Source organism: Crinia signifera, chromosome 12 (assembly GCF_055691185.1).
Source record: "Crinia signifera chromosome 12, ASM5569118v1, whole genome shotgun sequence".
NCBI classification, from domain to species: Eukaryota; Metazoa; Chordata; class Amphibia; order Anura; family Myobatrachidae; genus Crinia; species Crinia signifera.
In genome coordinates, this window is record NC_139228.1 from 40,244,296 (window position 1) to 40,265,235 (window position 20,940).

Consider the following 20,940-nt stretch of genomic DNA (forward strand, 5'->3'; position numbering starts at 1 on the left):
ACAGTGCAGCCTGCAGAGCACCGAGCCTAGGACACAGAGGGGCTCAGCACTCTGCAGGCTGCACTTTGCAGAGTGCGCACTGCGCCCCGGACCTGACCTGAGTCTGACCGACAGTGGAGGCTGAAGAAGCAATGCCGCGTGATGGTAAGTAATGAATACACCCCATAAAGTCAGCAGTGAGGGTTTAACATCAAATTGTGGTGATATTGGGCAAGATGTACTAAGCCTTGAAAAGCTATAAAATGGAGAGTACTAAACAACCAGCCAATTAGCTCCTACATAAAGAAAAAAGGTGGTGGAGCGCTAGGACTGGATCAATTGGATAGTACAAATTTAATAAAATATAGGTTAAAATAACAGCTGGACTGACATAGATAATAAAAATAACAATATAATGTAACAATGACAATATAATTGGACAAGGAGGTAATACTTATGTCTCTGAAATGCTGCCGTATGCGTCCCTGGAGTTGGAGGGTTTGGGATCCCTCGAAGATGCCCAATAAAGATGGTATTTGTAGTGGGCCGTCCTGGATTGTGCAAAATAAACGCTGGAGGAAGATCTTGTTCCCAATGGGGGAGTCCTCACTAGGGTGCGTTGATAGCTGGTGGTTATTGTGGTGGGTCTCACGCTGGAGGATGATCGAATTCCTTGTTTTTGGAAAGGTCCTCACAATGATGCGGATAGTAGAACCACAGGTATATGGTGGAAGTGGCTCCCCAAAAGAGGGGGATATTGAAGGCAATCCGGACAGGGTGACAATGAAAGGGATAATTTCCAGGATTTGGCAGGGAGTGTGGCAGCATAAACAGAGATCCTTCCCAGTCCAAATTAAAAGTAGCAAGTGCTGCCTAACATGTTTCGTCGTGATGTCACGACTTTATCAAAGGTATAGCACTTGGTAAAAGGGTTGGGTTTAAATACCCTCAGACAGGAAGTATACATTCACATTATTCAATTATCCAATTGATCCTTAGAACGCATATAAAGATTGAAATAAATATAAATACAGCACAGTTGTTACTATACATATTAGTATATAGGAGGCAGACCTAATGAGAATAAAAAGCAAAAGTGTGTGTTGTTACCTGAGGTGACCTGAATTAGCTCCTACATGTCATTTTTCTAACCCAGCCTGTGACATGTCAGGTAGGAGCGGATTGGCTGGTGGTTTATCACTCCCCATTTTATCAAACTTAGTACATCTGGCCCATTGATATATTTTTTACATAGGAAAAAGTCATTGCATTTGTGTTTAGATAAAATAATGACACACCAACAAACTTACCCTTCCTTTACCACCGATAAGCTGATCTCTCATCTAAGCGGGACAATTATTGGGACCAACTACCAGATGTGCACCACAGATCTTTAATGTGTCTGATTTTCCTGAAAGAAGATAATATTTTTACATATCTTAAAAGGTGTCATTTGTAGTTAGAACTAATACTGTAATAAAGAGGCAGAAAATCTCAAATAGGACAATGGAGGTTATTCTGATCGGAGCGGCCAAACGTGCGTACGTTCACAATTACCGCACGCTAGCCGTACGCGGCCGTTAGGGTTAAGTCCACCCACAAATCAGCCGCTTACGTACGGGCAGAAATACCGTAGAAGGGGAGTGGTGTACAAATGAGCGTACGGCAACGTACGCGGCCGGCCCAGCCCTTACACTCCGACAACTGGCGTACGACTGAGCGTACGGCGCCGTCTACGGCCGTCTCTCCTCCGTCTCCCCACCGACTTCTTGCGGAGATCTGAGCGTACGCCAGTTTGCACGGACGGGTCCCTATTGTTTTCAATGGAAAACTCAGCTTATGTCACCGCTCGTGAGAGTGAGCGTACGTCCGTGCACGCTGGCATACCCTTCACATATATGGACCTGCAAATCTTGCCTCTCAACTACTAATCTGACAATTGATTAATTAATCTATTTGTTATTCACTTATTGTTTTCTATTAACTCAATTGTCTACCTTAATAAAGACCTAATAAAACTACATTTTAACCCACATTACATGTATATTTGTTATGTTCTAATCTGGCATTTTAATCACTATCTATGTGTCCCCATATTGCTGTTACTTTTAAATCAAGTTATGTTGGTGTTTCTGTATATGTACTAAATTATGTACGTAATTACTTTTTCCAAAATGTGTAACATGTATACCTACCCTGATGTTATGTGTGATGTTTTAATCGAACAACATTAAACATTCATACATTTTCAATATGTGTTATTTTACTCCAAAACACACACATTCACACATCAATCATTACCCCTCACCTCAAATTACAAGTATAACTTACAGTACACATCTGTATGTACCTACCCTTACACGCCCTCTAACATATTTATTATTAAAAACACAGGCAATTTCGAACTGTCATCAAACTTTTATTGGATACAAAAATAAAAAGGGGGGGGGGGGGATAAATAAAAAATTAAAGGCGGGCCTCCAGAAGGCCAAAAAGTAGCTGCAGGTAGACCAGGGTGACCATTATTTCCCGCATGAGGGCTGCCACCTCCTCCTGCTGCTGTTCAGTGTCTGTAATGAAGGGATAAAACAAAAAATTAATATACACAAATGTTTGTTGTATTTGTACATAATAAAAAGTTCAGAGTTATGTGTGAAGGCCACATACATTTAGAAACTACATTGAAGATGGGTCTGCTGTAAACACAGTACTAAAAAATAATATGTTAACACGCACATACTGTACATAGTAAATAACATTAATTCAATTACTCCTTCATCAATGAATGTATGCTGTATCCCAATTGGTACTTTGGTTTTGGGGGACTCTCCTCTAACCTCACAATTAGCCTGTGCTATTTAAGGGTTATGACATTGTTGTGGCTTAAGCACTCCTTACTATTTTAAATTGAGGACATTGCTGTACAAATTATAGGCCTACAGCTATGTTTGTAAAGCATGCATCCGCATGGCCTCACACACTATTACCAAAACAATCTCTACATTTAAGTTGCACCAGTGGCAGATTAAGCCTTTGGGGGGCCCGGGGTACTTTAGAGCGGGGGGCCCCCTTGCACTTGTCATTACTGGCCGCACACTGCATGGGCGAATATTATACTGTCAAAACATAGAGTAAAGGCAGAATAAACTTGGTCAATGGTTACCTGCAGGGGATATATATATATATATATATATATATATATATATATATATATATATATATATATATATATATATATATATAGACAGGGGGTTGGCGGCACTCGGAATAATAATAGACACCATATATATATATATATACACACACCACATGAAAAGCCTGTGTTTGTCCCTCTGCCCCTTACTCTGGAGGAGACCTCACAGTCCTAGTGCTGCCTCTGATTAAAAACCCTCCTATGACTAAGCTGCTGCTGCTGTTCTCCATGGACCTGAGAAGTATGTAATGAGCTCCACCAATCAGAGCTCAGCACAAACTTCTCAGCCTCTGTCCTCTGGTGCAAAAAGTGTCATGGGACTTAGTCAACTCCCAGAAATGCACTGCACACTTGTGCAATCAGTGTGCCTTGCCTCCCGATGCTCAGCACCATAAATCATTGTCACATTGGCAGATAGGTGAAGCTGCAGCACTACCCCACCCATGCACAAAACATTTAGCTAAAAAAAAAAAACATAACTTAAACATTTTCTTTTTTAAAAAAAAAATGACAACCACAGGGGGCCCCTAGCTAGAGGGGGTCCCAGGGGCACTGACCCCTTGCGCCTCCATTATAATCTGGCCCTGTGTTGCACATCATGCTGGGAACTGGAGTTACCCAACACCTGGAGCCACATAACTACCACACCACTAATGTCGGATATCTCATTGGATGTACTGTTATGTCAATTATTCAAGGGGTGAGGCATGGCCACACTCAAAAAAAACACCAAGGGGAGCCTTGTTCCTGGAGAAGGACAGGACACACCTCATGGTCGGCCTGCAGTGATATGTTGCAACTAATGTTGATGTTGGATACACATATGTGGTTGTTGTGATTGTTTATGTGTAGAAATGTGTAGGTCAACATTAGACACATTATTTACTTACGGCTACTTGAGCCATCCTGGGCGCCGCTGGTTGGCTGTGGAGTGGTTGGGGGGGGCAGGAGCAAGGAGGATGGTCCTGGTGTTTGGACCGAGGTAGTGGGTGTGACTGGGGAGTGGAGAGGTTTGGGGGTGGGTGGTGGAGAGGTGTAGGGGGGTTGGAAATGGGGTGGGGAGGGGGGGGGGTTGTGGAGGGGGTGGGGGTTGTGGAGGGGGGGGGGTTGTGGAGGGGGTGGGGGTTGGGGAGGGGGGGGGGGTTGTGGAGGGGGTGGGGGTTGTGGAGGGGGTGGGGGTTGTGGAGGGGGTGGGGGTTGTGGAGGGGGAAGGGGATGGGGAAATGGTGTGGGTCCAAACTGCACCCTGGGTCTCCTCTTGTTCCTCCTCCTCTTCTTCCTCCTCCTCCTCTTCTTCCTCCTCCTCCTCCTCCTCTTCCTCCTCCTCCTCTTCCTCTTCTTCCTCCTCCTCTTCCTCCTCCTCCTCGGCTGCCTGGTCCCGGGCTTGAATGCGTGCCCTTGCCCGTGCTGAAATGTTCATGTTGATGGCATAGAAATCGAAGATTGGGTTTCATAAAAAAGGGGGAAAGAAAAATTCACATTAGTCATGCTCATAACCTTCAAAATTATCATTGCTGTGAAATTTCAGACATTTATCATGCAAACTATTTGATATCCTACACCCAAAAACTGATCAACTACTTAAACCCCCCCTATACACCCCCCATATACACCCATATACACCCATATACCCCCCATATACACCCCCTATACACCCATATACACCCCATATACACCCCATATACCCCCCATATACACCCCATATACCCCCCATATACACCCCCTATACACCCATATACACCCCATATACCCCCCATATACACCCCATATACACCCCCTATACACCCCATATACACCCCATATACCCCCCATATACACCCCATATACACCCATATACACCCATATACACCCCCATACTCTGGAACATATTTATAAAAAGTACACAAAACATTGCTAAAAAACGCTGACATACTAGTAATCAAAACTTACATCGGGCAATATGGCGGCGAAGGCTGCTGAGTAAAACCGGCTGCCGCCGGCGCAGGTCGGACCAGCGCCGCTCAACCTGCCCCAGGCTTCTGCGGACGCCGGTTGTGGAAAATATCAGGCGGCGGGCAGCATTATACGCCCGCCGCTTGTCCGCATTAGAAACATATGGGCCCCTGGGCCCCAGGTGACGGTCCATCACTTCCACCAGGGCCAAAAGCTCTGATGTCGAAAAGGGCCTAGCTCTTGTACAAGTCATATTGGCAATGGCGCAGTTATTAATTGCAGGTACATATATCACTTTTGGTGCTTGCTGATTGGTCGAAAAAATTGTTTGTTTGGTATTAACTTTATTAATCCCTCTTACATTAACAAACTGGATGCGAATAGAAACTTACGCGGACCGTTCCGATATACACACACCACAACCAACAGCATGCATTCAATGAAGAGAGAAGTACTGTATTTACAGTGTGCGGAAAATAATAAACGCAACCCTCTACTTATAACTACGCTGCTTAAAGGGGGCACGATACACCGATATGCATGGGGAGGAGTACTGTATATACAGTAGGCGGAAAATAATACACGCAACCCTCTACTTATAACTACGCTGCCTAAAGGGCCACAATGCAACATGTTGCTGTATGACAATTTCATACACATTACATATGTAAGGAAAGCATTATAACGTGATGTTTTGAAATGTGACTCACAAAGCATACACGAACTCCAACAGATACCAGCTGACAACACTCATCATTGGAATGACAGGTGCACACATTTCACGATGTAGCCCACAATGCTCCACAACCTGTGTATATACATATACGGGTGATTGATCAGGTGCATTGCTTCAAGCATTACAGAAGAGGGAAGAGGAGCGGAGAAGGAGGGCCCAAGAGAGGAGTCGCCTGCAAGATCAAGCGGGCCCCTCAGTAACAGGCCCTGGTGAACCTCCACCAGCTCCACAAGGGCCAAGCAACCAGCCAGAACAAGAGGTTGCATCTCTCCAAACAGGTGTGACCCAGCAGGTGCATGGTGAGAGAGCTGGGGCCACCAGAAAACGTGCTGCAACATCTAGGGTGATGACTGAGCAGGATACCACCACCAGAAGGAGAAACCCTGCATTTGTAGAGGCCGAAATGCGAATTCTCGTGCCCAGGGCACGCGAATGGATTGAATTGGCAACCAGGAAGCCGGGTGCCAGTGCAAGGAGAAACCTTTGGGACAAGATCACAGAGGAAGTGAACCAGGTGTCACCAGTGGTCAGAACTTGGGACGCGGTGAAGAAAAGGTTAGTGTGTTTGTCAGGGCAATTTTTCAGCAGTCTCCAGCAGGAACTGAGGCCCTTATTCTAGTTCACTCTTTCTGGCCAAATATTTCTTAGATGGACAAAACCATGTGCACTGCAGGTGAGGCAGGTGTTACTTGTGCAGAGATAATCAGATTTGGGTGGGGTTTTACACCTGCCTCACCTGCAGTGCACATGGTTTTGTCCATCAAAGAAATATTTGGCCACACATGGCACAAAAGATCACCCACACTAGGAAATGTCACGTAGCTAGGGGTACCACCTAGTCCCTTTAATTCCGGACACATATTAATTACACAGGTTCTGTGGCTGGCTGACTTCAAGACTCCACTTCACCTAATTTTAAACTGCCACAGAACCTGTGTAAGTAACATGTGTCCGGAATTAAAGGGACTAGGTGGTAACCCTACACGTAGCACAGTGGTGCACATATCTCATGGTGATATTTGTATTTTTAAACTTGTAGGTGGACTGACTTCAAAAGTGCCCTGAAGAGGAAGATGACTGACCGGTACAACCACAGCATGTCCACCGGGAGCGGTCCTATGCCTGACCATTTGGAGTTTACCCCCCTGGAGCTGGACTCCTGTGATGTCATCGATGTGGGGGAGATCAGGGGGATCTCCAATATGGACAGTGAGCTCCCGGCGGAGGTCTTTGCTGCTGCTTTTGATGGTAAGTCACAGTAATGCATTGTATTTCGAAAGATATTTTTTATTGCGTATGTGATGGTGACATTGTTTTCAATTCTTATCCTAGCAGAAGCAGAAAGTCAGGATGTACCGGCAGCATCTTCCTCTGCAGAGCCACAGGTGGAGCAGGTGGTCCAGCCTCCACCAAGACGTCGCCCCCAGCCCCAGCCACAGGAGACATGGAGTGAGAGCCTGTTGGTGACGCTGGACAGGATCGAGCAGCAAGGGGTGGATGCTGCGATCCGTCAGCAGCAGGTGGGGGATTTTCTGGCGGAGTGGAAGGCCACAAACCAGCTGCAGGTTGATGCGTTGAACCGCATTAATGAAACTCTGGCGGCTGGCATGCTAAGCATTGCCCAACACCTCAGCCGCCAGAATGAACTTATTGCGGAGCAGCTGTCCACCGCCAGGTCCCTAAGGGACAATCCCCCATCTGCTGCCCCACCCCAAGCTGCTCCCCAACCTTCCACCTCGGCTGACCCTCCTGTGTCGACTAGGGGAAGACGCCGAAAGCCAGCTGAGCCAAAGGCCCCTGTCCCCAAGGCCCCATCTAAAAGGGGCAAAAAAGGGCCCAAATGAGACCTGGTTCACTTCCTCTGTGTTTGGAGGCCAAAGGTTTAAATTGCACTGGACATCCGCTTCCTGAGTTGCCCATCGATCCATTTGCGTGCCATGGGCATGAAAGTTCGTATTTTGACCTCTACAAATGCAGGATTTTTTTTTTTGGTGGTGTGTATCTTGCTTAGTATTCACCCTGGTTGTTGCAGTACGTATTCTGGTGTCCCCATTTCTTTCACCATTGCATTTGCAGGGTAACACATGTTTGGAGATATGCAACCTCTTGTTCTGGCTGTTTTATTATTTGTGTGTCTATTTTATTTGTTTATTTGATTTGTCACATTAAAGTGTCAAGCTGTGATGCTGAACAGCAAATAAATTTCTTTTACAAATTAAAACAAAATTGTGGTATGTGTAATTTCTTGTGTGAAACAAATACTAGATTTATGTGTACTTACTGACCAGGGTATTTTTGAACATTTGTGGAAGTGTGGTGGAAGTTTCCCATGTGTAACCCTCTCCATGGCCATTCCCATGTTCCTATCCAACTTTTCCCTGCTAATTAGTTTGTGTCAGCACATGTGCAGAGCAACTTAATAGGTGAGAAAGCAGTTTGTGTGCAGGTGAGGTAGCTCCTACAGTAGTAGGTAAAAGCAGGTCCAGAACAATGCTTTCCTCATGGAGTGGGTGAGGCAGACAAACAAGGGTGAAAAGGTACATTTGTGTAGGAATGCATATGTGTCCTCCCTAAAAAAAGATGTGTGAATGGGCCAAACATGATAAATTAGCTTGTGAACAAACATGCATAACTTTTAAAATATATATGATTTGACAGTGTCATAAGCAGATGTAGGAATCCTTTGTTAGAGAGATGAGAGTGCAATAATGTGATTGGTGGCATCTTACATCCAGTGTAGTGAAATCCAAATCATAGCAGATGAGATAGTGGTACAGGTCATAATTTTGGGTACTATACAAAGATTGTGTGGAAAATAGTGGTCATGGGCTTCAAACATTGCAGAAACATCCTTTGTAGGTGTTAGATGTGGTTTATGTTCTTGTATCCTAAATACAAAACCTATGTTAGTATTAGAGTGAACACGTTGACACATGTCGACTTGTGTAGATTGAGTGTGCTACTGCGTAAAGTCTATGAAAGCAGGTAGTGAATGTGTCTGTTTATCAAATACCTACCTTAGCGTATAAAAAGATTCTTACCTTAAATTAAACAAACCTTTAAATGTGGAGAAGTATAGAAACATAAGCTTCCAATGTGTTTGCGTGCTGCATGTGTGGCTTGCAGGCAGTGAAATCATGGTTTGGAGTTAATAGACTGCAGCATTGCTTATTACATTCAGGTGTATGTGTTTGAGTACTAATCAGCGTTAATTAGCCAACTCAGGCGCACGCTGGCAAGCGGTATCTGTAGGGGTGGTTTTAGCTGGCGGTTGGCGGCCGCCTGTTTGGTGTCCGAAACGAACGGTGCCTTAGTCGATCGTGCGGTAGTAGCACCGCTCATTTTTGGTGCACACCCCCGTGTACGCCCATATTTACGCCCATTTTCCCTCATTATTTCGGCCGCTCCCATCAACACGCCCCTATGCCGCCCCATTACCCGTACGCTCGCGTACAGGTTTTTTCGCACGTTGAGACACCGGCCGTAAGCGTTGTGGAGTGCTCGCGCCGGCGCATTAGCGTATTTGCACATGCGCAGATCGTAAAAAACCCCGGGACGTACGCGTACGGCCCGGCCGCTCCAACCAGAATAAGGCCCAATGTCCTGATGGAAATGTTTGTATACATATACACACACACACGATCCGTCAGGCCTGAGGGCACAAGCAGGCAGACTGAAGCAAGGACGCACAAGCTAGGTGCTTGTAGGCAGGTAGTAAGATGACGGGGGAAGATGCGGCGCATCGCCTCCATCTTCTCTTCTCTCCTCCGCGGCCACTCCCAGAATGCCATGCGGTGCTCGCCTCATTGGAGGAGGGGGAGAGGCTGATCAGAGAGACGGAATAAATACAGATCATATACATGCAATGGAGAAGCTGTCCTTACCCAGTCTGACAGGCTCAGGGGAGATCCCCCCCTGTCCAGGCTGCAGTCCTGCCGGGAACGCTTACATCAGCCACCTCCTGGGCATTGCAACCTTACTCCACGCAGCCAGCAGCACTAGCACAGTGGTGGTCATGCGAGGCGACCTCCCTCCGCTCTCTCCCTACGACTGGCAATGAACAGCTGCCTTTGCATGAAAGATTTTCCACGCTTAACAGTTAAGTGTCTGTAGACCCCAGCCACCCTCTAGTCCTGCTGGCAGCCTCTGCTGCTCAGGGGCGGGCTGGGCCGGGGGGCAGGATGCCATATGCCCCCCGGGCAACTCTGCCATCTAGTGTACAAGGCCAGTTGGCCACCTCTTTTGTAAGAAGTACCCTGGTGGTCCAGCGGTTTCTGTACCTGCGGCTGCGATCGGACTGTCACCGGAGGCACTACCCACTATGCAGGGCTATATACACAGTGTAGAAAAGCTGCCAATGCGCGGCCGTATCACAGACTGCTAGTACTAACTGTGGATCTTCAGGGCTACGGAAGCCCTATAGGTCCCTAGTTATTACCAAGCTGTGTGATATGGCCGCGCATAGGCAGCCTTACACATTGTGTGGACGGAGACTGTCTCAGCCTGTGCTCAGCTCTGTGAGTGTGTGTCGGAGCTGGGCTGACACTCAGCCTGTCCAAGCAAGGACAGCAGCAGGCAGCACCGACTGTAAGGTTCCCCCTTCAAGTTCTAATTAAGGCCCCCAGCTCAGTCAGCTTCCTGCCCGGGCTCTGCAGTAGCCCCGCCCCCAACTCTCTTCCTGTCTTCTACTAATCTCCTCCGGTCCCTTCTTCCTCCAACACCGCACAGGATGGAGAAGGCTGGACCTGTGATCAACTGCACATCATAATAAAAAGGTAGTCCCTGGACCCTGACCCCTGGTCTTTCTGTACCTTTCCCCTGCTGTAGTTTCAATATATCCCCTGTGGTCTCTCCCACTATCTCGCTCTTCCCTGCTGTCCCTCTCACTAACTCCCCTGTGGTCTCTCTCACTCTCTCCATCTGTCTCTTTTACTATATCCACAGCTGTCTCTTTTGCTATCTCCCCTGCTGTCTTAATCTCTCCCTCTCCCCTGCTGTCTCTTTCACTCTTTCCCCATGGTCTATCTCCCTATCTTTCACCCTACCCTTTTCTCTCTATTTCTCTCTCCCCTCGTTCTCACGCTATCTCCCCCTCCCCTATGCTATATCTCTCCAGTGCTCTCTCTCTTGCTGTAGCATTCTCCACTGAGCACTCTCTCACTACATCACTCTTCCCTGCGTGTTCTTTTGCTCTCCCTTGCACTCTCTTTGCTATCTCCCCCTCCACTGTGCTCCCTCACGCTATCTCTTTCCCCATTGGGTACTTGTGAGTTATCCGGGCGTCCGATTTTTTGATTGTATGCCTTAAGTTAAGGCATACAATCAGATGCGATGCGATACGATATCGCATCGCATCGCATGCGACCATCGGATGCGATGACCCGATTTTTCCATAGGAATCAATGTTAAAATGGACTGAGTCCATTTTAACATGGAATTCAATGGGAAAAAGGGGTCCTTTTCATACCCCTACTATCCAAGTGGGCATGGAGTTGGATATAAACCTGTGGCGAGCGTAGCGAGCCACCGAGCCCGAAGCGTGGCGAGCGAAGCGAGCCCCGCGAGGGGACGGTATTCCGTGTCCCCTCGCGGGGCTCGCTACGCTCGCCACGCTTCGGGCTCGGTGGCTCGCTACGCTCGCCACAGGTTTATATCCAACTCCATGCCCACTTGGATAGTAGGGGTATGAAAAGGACCCCTTTTTCCCATTGAATTCCATGTTAAAATGGACTCAGTCCATTTTAACATTGATTCCTATGGAAAAATCGGGTCATCGCATCGCATCGCATCCGATGGTCGCATGCGATGCGATGCGATGTCCCGATCCGACCCGATTTAAAAATCGGACGCCCGGATAACTCACAAGTACCCCCCATTGCACTCTCTCTCGCTATCTATTTCTCTCCCACATGTGCTTTTCCCTTTTGGGCGGGCTCCTCCCACAGCGCTGCTGTGTGAGGGATTTGAAATGGATCCCTCACAGGAAGCCCTGTGGCTGCCTGGGTCTCTGCGCATGTGCAGGGGGACGTCCAGGCAATGTCGGGGATCGCAAAGGGCAGCTCTTATGAGGAGGGCTGCCCTTTGTGCTGCTTATCACATAGGTCAGTACATATGCAATGGGCAGCAGTATGTACCACCTCTGCTTGGTGCATTCCGCCCTCTATCGCACCAGGGCCACTCTCTTATGTTTCCCCCCAGGCCAAGAGTTGCCAGCCAGCACCTGCTGCTGCTGCTGGTAGAAGCATGGTGCACAGCCAGGACTGCAGGGGGATCATGGTGATAGTCACAGGCCTGAGACCCTGATGTCAGATGTATGCAATGCATTAACCATTCACCTGACTGAGCCTGTCTTCTATTGTTACCAGTGCTATTGTTATGCTATGATTGGTAGCAAAACAAACAAACAAAAATTCCAAAAGATTCCGTATCATTGATACATGCTTTGTCGTGTTTCGGAGGGGGATTTACAAAGCAGTCAAATACAGTACGACTGCTTTGTAACCCTCCAATGGCGTATAAATTCGTATTAACGGCCGCTAATACGAATTAGTGGAGGCAGTCTGCACGGATCAGTCAGATCTGTGCAGGCTGCAAGGTGTAAAAAAAGAAAGAAAAATAAATTAATAAAAAAAACCCGGCATGGGGTCCCCCCACAGCCGAAACCAGCACCAGGCTGACAGAGCCGGGGCCGGTAATTAAAAAAATCAGGGAACCTGACAAATAGGGGTTCCCTGATTTTTAACAACCAGGCTCCAGGTCCGGGGCTGGTTCCCAAAATACGGGGGACAAAATGACTAGGGGTCCCCCCGTATTTTAAGAACCAGCCCCAGGCTCAACCAGCCAGCAGGGTAATGCCACAGCCTGGGGGAGACTTTTTATACAAGTCCCCCCGGCCAAAGCATTAACCCTCTGACCAGTCAGCCTGGCCAGGGGCCCTGTGGGAGTGGGGACCCCCCCAATATAGGGGTCCCCCCCCTCCAGGACTTACCTGACCAGGCTGAAGCCTGGTACTGTCCTAGATTGCCCCTGGGCGGTGGGCATCGAGCTGATTGTGTGTAAAAAAATAGAATAAACTATTGTTTTTAACTGTGGAACTATGAGTCCCAGCAAGTCCCAGCCTGTGGGGCATTAAAGGGCCCGCTGGGTATTGTAGTTCCACAGTTAAAAAAATAGTAAAATAAACACACACTGACACATAAGAAAAATAAAACTTTAATACATACATTACACACATACTGATACTTACCTATCTTGATCCCGTAGGTAGGTCCCAGGGTCTTCATATGGTGCCTTTTCCTGGTCCGGATCTATGTTGGCATTCTTCACCATGTCGATTTCCATGTCGGCATCCGGTCCGGGGTCCGAAGAAATCTATTTTTTGCTATTAGGGAATGCTAAAACTATGGCAAGGCATGCTGGGATGTGCAGTCTCACAACAGCTGGACATGCCTCGCCACACTTTATATTCTCAACTCCACGCCGACGTGGAAAGTAGGGGAATGAAAAGGTCGGAGGACGCGCACCGCCGCCCCTCGCGGGCTCGCTGCGCTTGCCACGCTTCGGGTTGGCGTCAATCGTGGGGTGGGGTTTACGGTGTAAAATTGGGGGTCTAGGGAATATTTTACATTGAATCCAATGTAAAATCGGGTCCCAGGGACCCTATTCACATTTGATTGAATTAAAAAATCGGGTTGGTCGCATCGCATGCGACCAACGCGATTTTTCCGACACGAGCACCCCGATGGAAATCGGTGTGGCCGTGCTAGGAAACAAGTACCAAGAATTGTCTACATCTATAATTGTCTACATCTATACATTCTCTCTCAAGAAGGCTCTGGTGAAACAAAGGTATCTGGTCACCTTGGACTTGAACAAACCATCTTTCCACAGGTCAGCATCCAAGCCATCTGTTGTCTGAGAAACCTGTAATGTGTCACATAACAAAAGGGACGTGAGCAACAGACAAGAGATACATAATATATATTATGTATGCCGTAACTTTAGTGATTTACATACAACCACAGATTACATAAAGAAGAACCACAGCTGTGAATATTCTAATAATCATAATAGACCGTAAAACATTTTTAACAAACGCTCACTAAGAGTAAAGACTTTTTCATCACGTGGACACTTATGAACACAGTCCAGGTAAGTGCAGTAACAAAGGGAATCACCAAGAACACTATGGAAGAGCCTATGGGCTAGTAGACTTTCAGTAGCAAACATATTTTCTGCCAAGCTATACACTTGCCCCAATAAAATAGTTTATTGTAGTAGATACTCCAATTAAGGTTTAGTGATATTAACTCTGCAGACACTTACATAGGAAAATAAGGATTAATGGAGAAAAACCAGACAAGAAGCATGAAACACCGGCCTTCCCCACCAGTTTGCAGCAGTGGAAGGGAACCCACAGACCAGGCAAAGCCTTTCATTTCTGCATAGTGTGGGGAACCTTGCTTAGGCTGGGTGACGTGTTTACCCAGCAATTAGGGGGTAGTAGTAACTCCCAGAAGCAATGGAGGTGTTAGTCTCTGGGCTCCAAGCCCTGAAGGGGCACCTTCATGTACAGCAGCACATGTGTGGTTCCAAGTGTGACCGCTGCTCTTCCGATGGAGCTCCGCGAGGAACCCGCTGTTGCTGCATAATGTATAGTTAATCGGCTCTGTCTCTGCTAACAGCTGCAATAGAGGACAGGACAACTCCTGCCTGGTACCGCTCAGCCTGCGCTGCAGCAAGCAATGGTGCCCCCACTGCACTGTGAGAGGGCACACACCTGTGACTGCTGACACATATTCACATGCACAATATTTGTTTTTACTTTATTCCTTTAAGAGGGGTCACCAAATTCCAGCTTGTATCCGGGTGACCGGGATGAACTTACACCCCTGCCCAGCGATTTCATTGGTGGCTGGGAGCCGACATCGGCACGTGCAGAAAATGTAAACAGTACGCCCCAATTAAACTGCATTTAGAACTACAGTAACATTACCTTTCTAGCAGGTTAGTCACATGCCACTGTGCTAGGGGATGTCATCAGCTTAAGCTTCCGGCTTAATGCTGAGGTGGCAGGAGGAGCTGCTGTAGTGGAGCCAGGAGCCGGCAATTTCCGGCAGGTGCAGCATGACCTATGACCTAGTCACACTGCGCAGGCTGCACGATGTGGTCGGGAAAAAACGGGCAGCGTGTGAGCGCAGTCTAATCCCGAAGTTGGGATATAATTGAAATCTCTGACATTTTGGGGCCAAATTCCGCCAATCCTGATCCCAGGATTGGCCACCCTAATATAGACTAATGTAAACAAGCGTTACACGGACGTGTGTCATTGTATAGGTAAAGTAGCTGTCCTTCCGCGCCTCACAGCAGTCATATAAAGCTGCTAAGTGTGTACTTCCGGCTATACTGAGCAGACCCACTCACGGACAGGTTAGGGACTATGGGCCAGATGTACTGTACTAAGCTTCAAAAGTGATAAAATGGAGAGTGATAAACAGCCAGCCAATCAGCTCCCACCTGCCATGTCACACGCTGTGTTTGAAAAATGTCAGGCAGGAGCTGATTGGCTGGCTGTTTATCACTCTCCATTTTATCACTTTTAAAGCTTAGTGCATCTGGCCCTATAACCGGTCTGTGTCTGCTATCACCAAGCTATTTTCCTCTGATTTAGCCATAACATTAGTTATCTGGCCTCCCTGGACAACCAAGGGGAAAAATCACCAGGCTAATAAAAATGATTACACACACACACACACACACACACACACAGCCAGAAAATACAAAAACTCCCCCCCACCCCGCTCCAAAAATTTCACAAAAAAAGCACAAACCCTCACCTGAAAATAACACACACACACACAGCCAGAACATACACCCCCCCCCCCCTCCAGCCCCGCAAAAATTTCACAAAAAAAGCGCAAACCCTCACCCCAAAAATATCACACACACACACACACACATTGAAAAGGTTGGCATGCATTAGGTGGACCACTGAAGGTCGACAAACTTAAAAGGTCTAAACATGTCACAATTCAATGAATGTAGTTTTGGGTATCTACAGCCTGTGTACCTTTCACATTTGTAAATTAATCAGCAGCAATAGTTAGCTTAATTCACCAGAATACAGATCTCCATAGCTGATTATATAAATGCCAGTAACAAATATGGCCGCCTGGCCTCAGTGTATGGGCAGGATCGGCCATTTTGCTGTCCCAACTGTAGCAACTTGTCAGTTGGTGTACCTGTGGCTGAAGAGAGAAGCTGTTTCTGGAAGAGAGAGCTAGTTTGTTGCGACAGCTAGTGTAGTACTCCCAGCAGATTTCTACAGGATCCCGCTGTTCAGAGCACCATAACACCTGTGCTTTACTGGACATTGTTTTTTTTTTATTGTGCTTTTATTTCAGATCGAGATGAGCAGAAGAGAGTTACGGCGGCTCCAGGAGGACCAGAGGAGATGGAGCCGCCAAGAAGATCAAGGTAAGTGAGCTATTGGGGCAGTTAGTCCAATCTAAGGGGGCGATTTATAACAGCAGGGAGAGAGATAAAGTACCAAACTACCAGCTTCTGTCATTAATAATAATAGGAGTTGTTTGGCTGGTACTGTATCTCTCCCACTTTACCTTTCTACATGCCATGATATCTCTCTGCCTGTGTGGCATGCGGGCGGCAGTTGGGGTTAGCTGCACATGAGCTGTATGTACTACCCTCACTTTGTGGGAGATTCATGACATCTTGGAGAGAGATATTGTGGGGAGAGATACAGGGCACAATCTTTAAATCCCTTTTAGACACTTAAAACCTATTGCTTATGATAAATGGTGCTGCAGCAAACCAGCTCCCAAATGCCATTTTTCAAAAACATGACAGGAGCGGATTGGCTGGAGCTAAAACTTTTGATAAATGGACCTCAAAGAGGTCTATGTACTAAAGGTGCCCACACACTAGAACGGATTTTGGGCCGATTGGCCGATTTCCGATAAATCGGCCGATATATTGTCCGATGTTTACCGATAATCGGTCGAAAATCGGCCGATATCGGTCCGATGCGCGCTCCCGTGGATCTTTAGCTGAATCTTCTGATCTTACGTGCTGCACGAAAGATCAGAAGATTTAACAAAAGATCCATAGGAACGCACATGGGATCTTAAGAAAAATCTTTGGTAAAGATGTGCGCTTGCCTGAAATCTTTTGTCCAGGACAGGCAAAAGATTTGAAGGCTAATTTATGCGCACATCTTACGATCGCAGATCTTTCTAGTGTGTGGGCACCTTAAGACTTGGAAAGAGATAATGTGGGCAGACATAATCTACCAACACGCCAGATCCTATCAGACATTTTCAAACACCTCCTGTAACATGGCAGTGAGGAACTGATTGGCTGGTACTTCATAACTAGACACTTTATCCCAAGGTTAGTACATAGGCCTCCAAAGTACCAACCAATCAGCTCCTGACATTTTCAGGCTGACAGGGAGATGCGGTAAGCTTTAGCGACTGGTAGAGATAAAGTACCAGCCAATTAGCCATGTTACAAGCTCGGTTTTTGCGACAGTTCAGTCTTTATTCATTGCTATGGGAGGTGCTACCCACAGCTTCAGCTGAGACCTACAACACCTAGTAAGCGTTCTCGTAGGTGCACTAAGGATCCTTTTACTGAATCATAAAATATCACTTTTTTTAGTGCATAAAATGTAAATAGCATCCTGGGGAAATATCCACTGACCTTCACTCTGATTCCTTCCTAATGCCTGATGTTACTCTTGGTATGGGCTGATTGCACTAAGGTCAACATACATTGGGTCCATCACTGAAGGTTGACACGAGCCAAGGTCGACATAACAGTGGACATTATCACACCACTCAACATTTCATCTGGCATTTCCTCTGTATGTATCTGTAATTTGTCAGCTTCACCGGTTTGGGAATTTCACGTTTAACACCAATAATTACAGTATATAGAATGTTATTTGCATTATTTTAAAAGCATATAAGGTGTTTTTTCCTGCTTGATATTATATGAACCATTGTCAGTTTGGAATATTTATTTTATGTTTTCGTTTGTTACACACTGTTATACTTTTTTGGGTACTTGTTTCCTAGCACGGCGCCCATCGCATCGTATACCATAAGCCTTACAATGGTATGCGATGCGACGAGATGGCACCCGATGTTATACAATTTAAAATCATATACCATTGTATATGGCATACAATGGCATACAATGCGATGAGATACGATTTTAAATTGTATAAGCACCCTAATGGGTGCTTTTAATGTTAAATGGCCCCCCTATAAGATTATTAATTGTATAAGCACCGTAATGGGTGCTTACAATGTTAAAAGCACCCTCACGCCACCCCCACTATCAACGCCAACCTGAAGCGTGGCGAGCGCAGTGAGCCCGCGAGGGGCGGCGGTACGTGTCCTCCGACCTTTTGATACCCCCACCATCCACATCAGCGTGGAGTTGATGTTAGATAGTGTGGCGAGCGCAGCGAGCCACCGAGCCCGAAGCATGGCGAGAGCAGCGAAGGGACGCGGAATACATGTAAAGTAATACGCGTCCGCTCGCCACGCTTCGGGCTCTGTGGCTCGCTGCGTCGCCACACTATATAAAATCAACTCCACGCCGCCGTGGATACTGGGGGTATGAAAAGGTCGGAGGATGCGTACCGCCGCTGCTCGCCACGCTTCGGGTTGGCGTTGATAGTGGGGGTGGCGTGGGGGTGCATTTAACATTGTAAGCAACCATTAGGGTGCTTATACAATTTAAAATCGCATAGCATGCTGCTATATGGCATGCGATGCGATAGAATTCATAAGATGCCATACGATTGAAAATCGTCGGGCCGTGCTAGGAAACAAGTTTTGTAATCTGTTTGGCTATAGTAATGGGGGGTTGGGATCATTTGGTCTACAGCATGATGGTCGACACCATTAGGTCAACATGGGAAAAGGTCGACATGGTTCTAGGTTGAAAGGTCATTAGTTCGACAAGGTCTAGGTCGACAGTCAAAAGGTCGACATGGGGTTTTTCACTGTTTTTTTACCTGAATATAAACACAGTCGACATGGACACAGTTTAAAGTGCACCGCATCCCCTCGCATCGCTCGCTGCGCTCAGCACACTATATTATTCTCCCACCACACCCTAGTGGATGGTAGGGCATGAAATACCCTGTTGGCACATGTCAGATCAAAAAACAGTGAAAAACCCCATGTCAACCTTTTGACTGTCCACCTAGACACTGTCGAACTAATAGTCTGTCGAACTAATGACCTTTCGCCCTAGAACCATGTTGAACTTTTTCTATGTCAACCTAGACCCATGTCGACCTAATGGTGTCGACCATGCTGTAGACCAAATGACCGCATGCCAGTAATGGGCTGATACAGCAGCCATATCATTTTTCAAAACTTTATTATTTCGTTTAGCATGACCACTGCTCCGGGAGAGATTCTAGTTTATTATACCAATGTATTGTATCCACTTGCAGATATGAATAGCTTATTCTAAAAGGTGCAAACACACGAAACAATGTTGGAAACTATGTTGGAAATTATCCAACATTGTTTCAGATGGTTTCAAATCGTTCAACGTGCGTACACACAAAACTATTTGAAACACTTCACAAAAAATTGGCCTATGATCTTCCTGCATGCTAGAAATATCATAGACCAATCCTAATGGTCGCCTGTTGCAAGGAACCATTAGGTTGAATAGGCTGTTCCTTTCGATCGGGAACGTCCACATCTTGCTTCAAATCTTTCAGTGTGTATGCACCTTCACTCTTGTCCATTAGTGGTCATGCCTGTATTCAATCATGTTTGAGCCGTGTTTTTAATAAGGTGTTATTGCCTTCTGAACCACCCATATTGTTTAAGTCATCTGTATATCAGTAATCATTGCCAGACGTTTCAGCAAGATATAACCGGCAATACTCTGCTACCTAGTTACACATATTATTCATATAGTGGTCAGATCGCACAATAGAGCACAAACACTACAATCCGTTAAGGCAGCACGCTCCAGGTAACAGTCAGGCTGCGGCTCTTGCTAGAGCGGTATAGCCCAGTGAGGGCTAACCTTGACACTCCAGCTTTGTTGAACGACACATCCCAGCATGCCCTGCTACAGTTTTACCAATTGGCTATGCTAAAACTGATGCAGGGCATGGTGGGATGTGTAGTTCAACAACAGCTGGAATGTCAAGGTTAGCCATCACTGGTATAGACTGTCAGGGTAGCCCTCTTATAAGGGTTTAGGAATCACAGATCGCACATCCTGACCACAAAGTGGTTGGAATTGGTAAATCAGGTTCAAGTGGACATGGTACATTATTAATCACTGACCCATGTGACACAGGCTGACTCCATGGTACACTTATGGTGGTTCTGTATGGTAATCACTGGGTTCTGGTCTGGTACTATCAGGCTCTTTCAGAGGTTCTTAGAGGCCCAAAGAAACACACATTTTTGAGGTCCCCACCATCGTATTCTTAAACAAAAATAATAATAACATTTGTAATGTTAAATTGATTTGAATGCTTAACTTTAATAAAATGTACATATAAATTCTGTATACATATACTGATGTAGTGGATTATTGGTGATTTCAAGTTCTAGTTTAGACACTGGTATTCATCAAGTTGCCAAAAAATAGACAAATATAAAAATAAAAAAACCTCATAAAAATAACTCTAGAAATAAGGATTTCCAGTTAGAGGCACGAAGAATACCCATGCCATCCCATCCACACATACTATACCTGGTAGGAACTGGCTATTATTGCTCTGTAATGTTATCTTTCTAACAAACGATAATACCCCTTTCACACCAGAAAATGAAGGGAACCACCCAGGAATTCGGCCCAGGGATCATGCCCGGGTTGGCCCCTTTCACACCAGAAAAGTCTCTGCATTTTCTGGTGTGGGAAGGAGGCAGAGAGGAGGCCAGCAGGAGGCAGGGGTAGTTGGGATGGTGGCGGAGGCCGGTGAATAGTACTCACCCAGGGTTGCTGGTCCTCGGTGCAGGCCGGTGATCCACACAGGTCAGACAGCAGGTGCAGATGACGCAGCTCTCCGGCGGGAGTTAGGGCACCG

At 46.5% G+C, this 20,940-nt stretch overlaps 1 long non-coding RNA gene across 5 annotated transcripts in view; it reads right to left on the bottom strand.

Annotated features, from left to right (window-relative positions):
* LOC146049645 (uncharacterized) overlaps positions 1–20,940 on the bottom strand; it is a 210,844-nt gene that overhangs the window by 102,594 nt on the left and 87,310 nt on the right. For 4 of the 5 annotated variants that reach the window (XR_014466169.1, XR_014466166.1, XR_014466167.1 and 1 more), the window contains exons 2-3: positions 13,701–13,763; positions 1,290–1,390 (exon numbers count right to left, since the gene is read on the bottom strand). This is a non-coding gene — a long non-coding RNA (uncharacterized LOC146049645). The remainder of the gene's footprint in view (positions 1–1,289; positions 1,391–13,700; positions 13,764–20,940) is intronic. The other variant, XR_014466168.1, reaches the window with a different exon arrangement.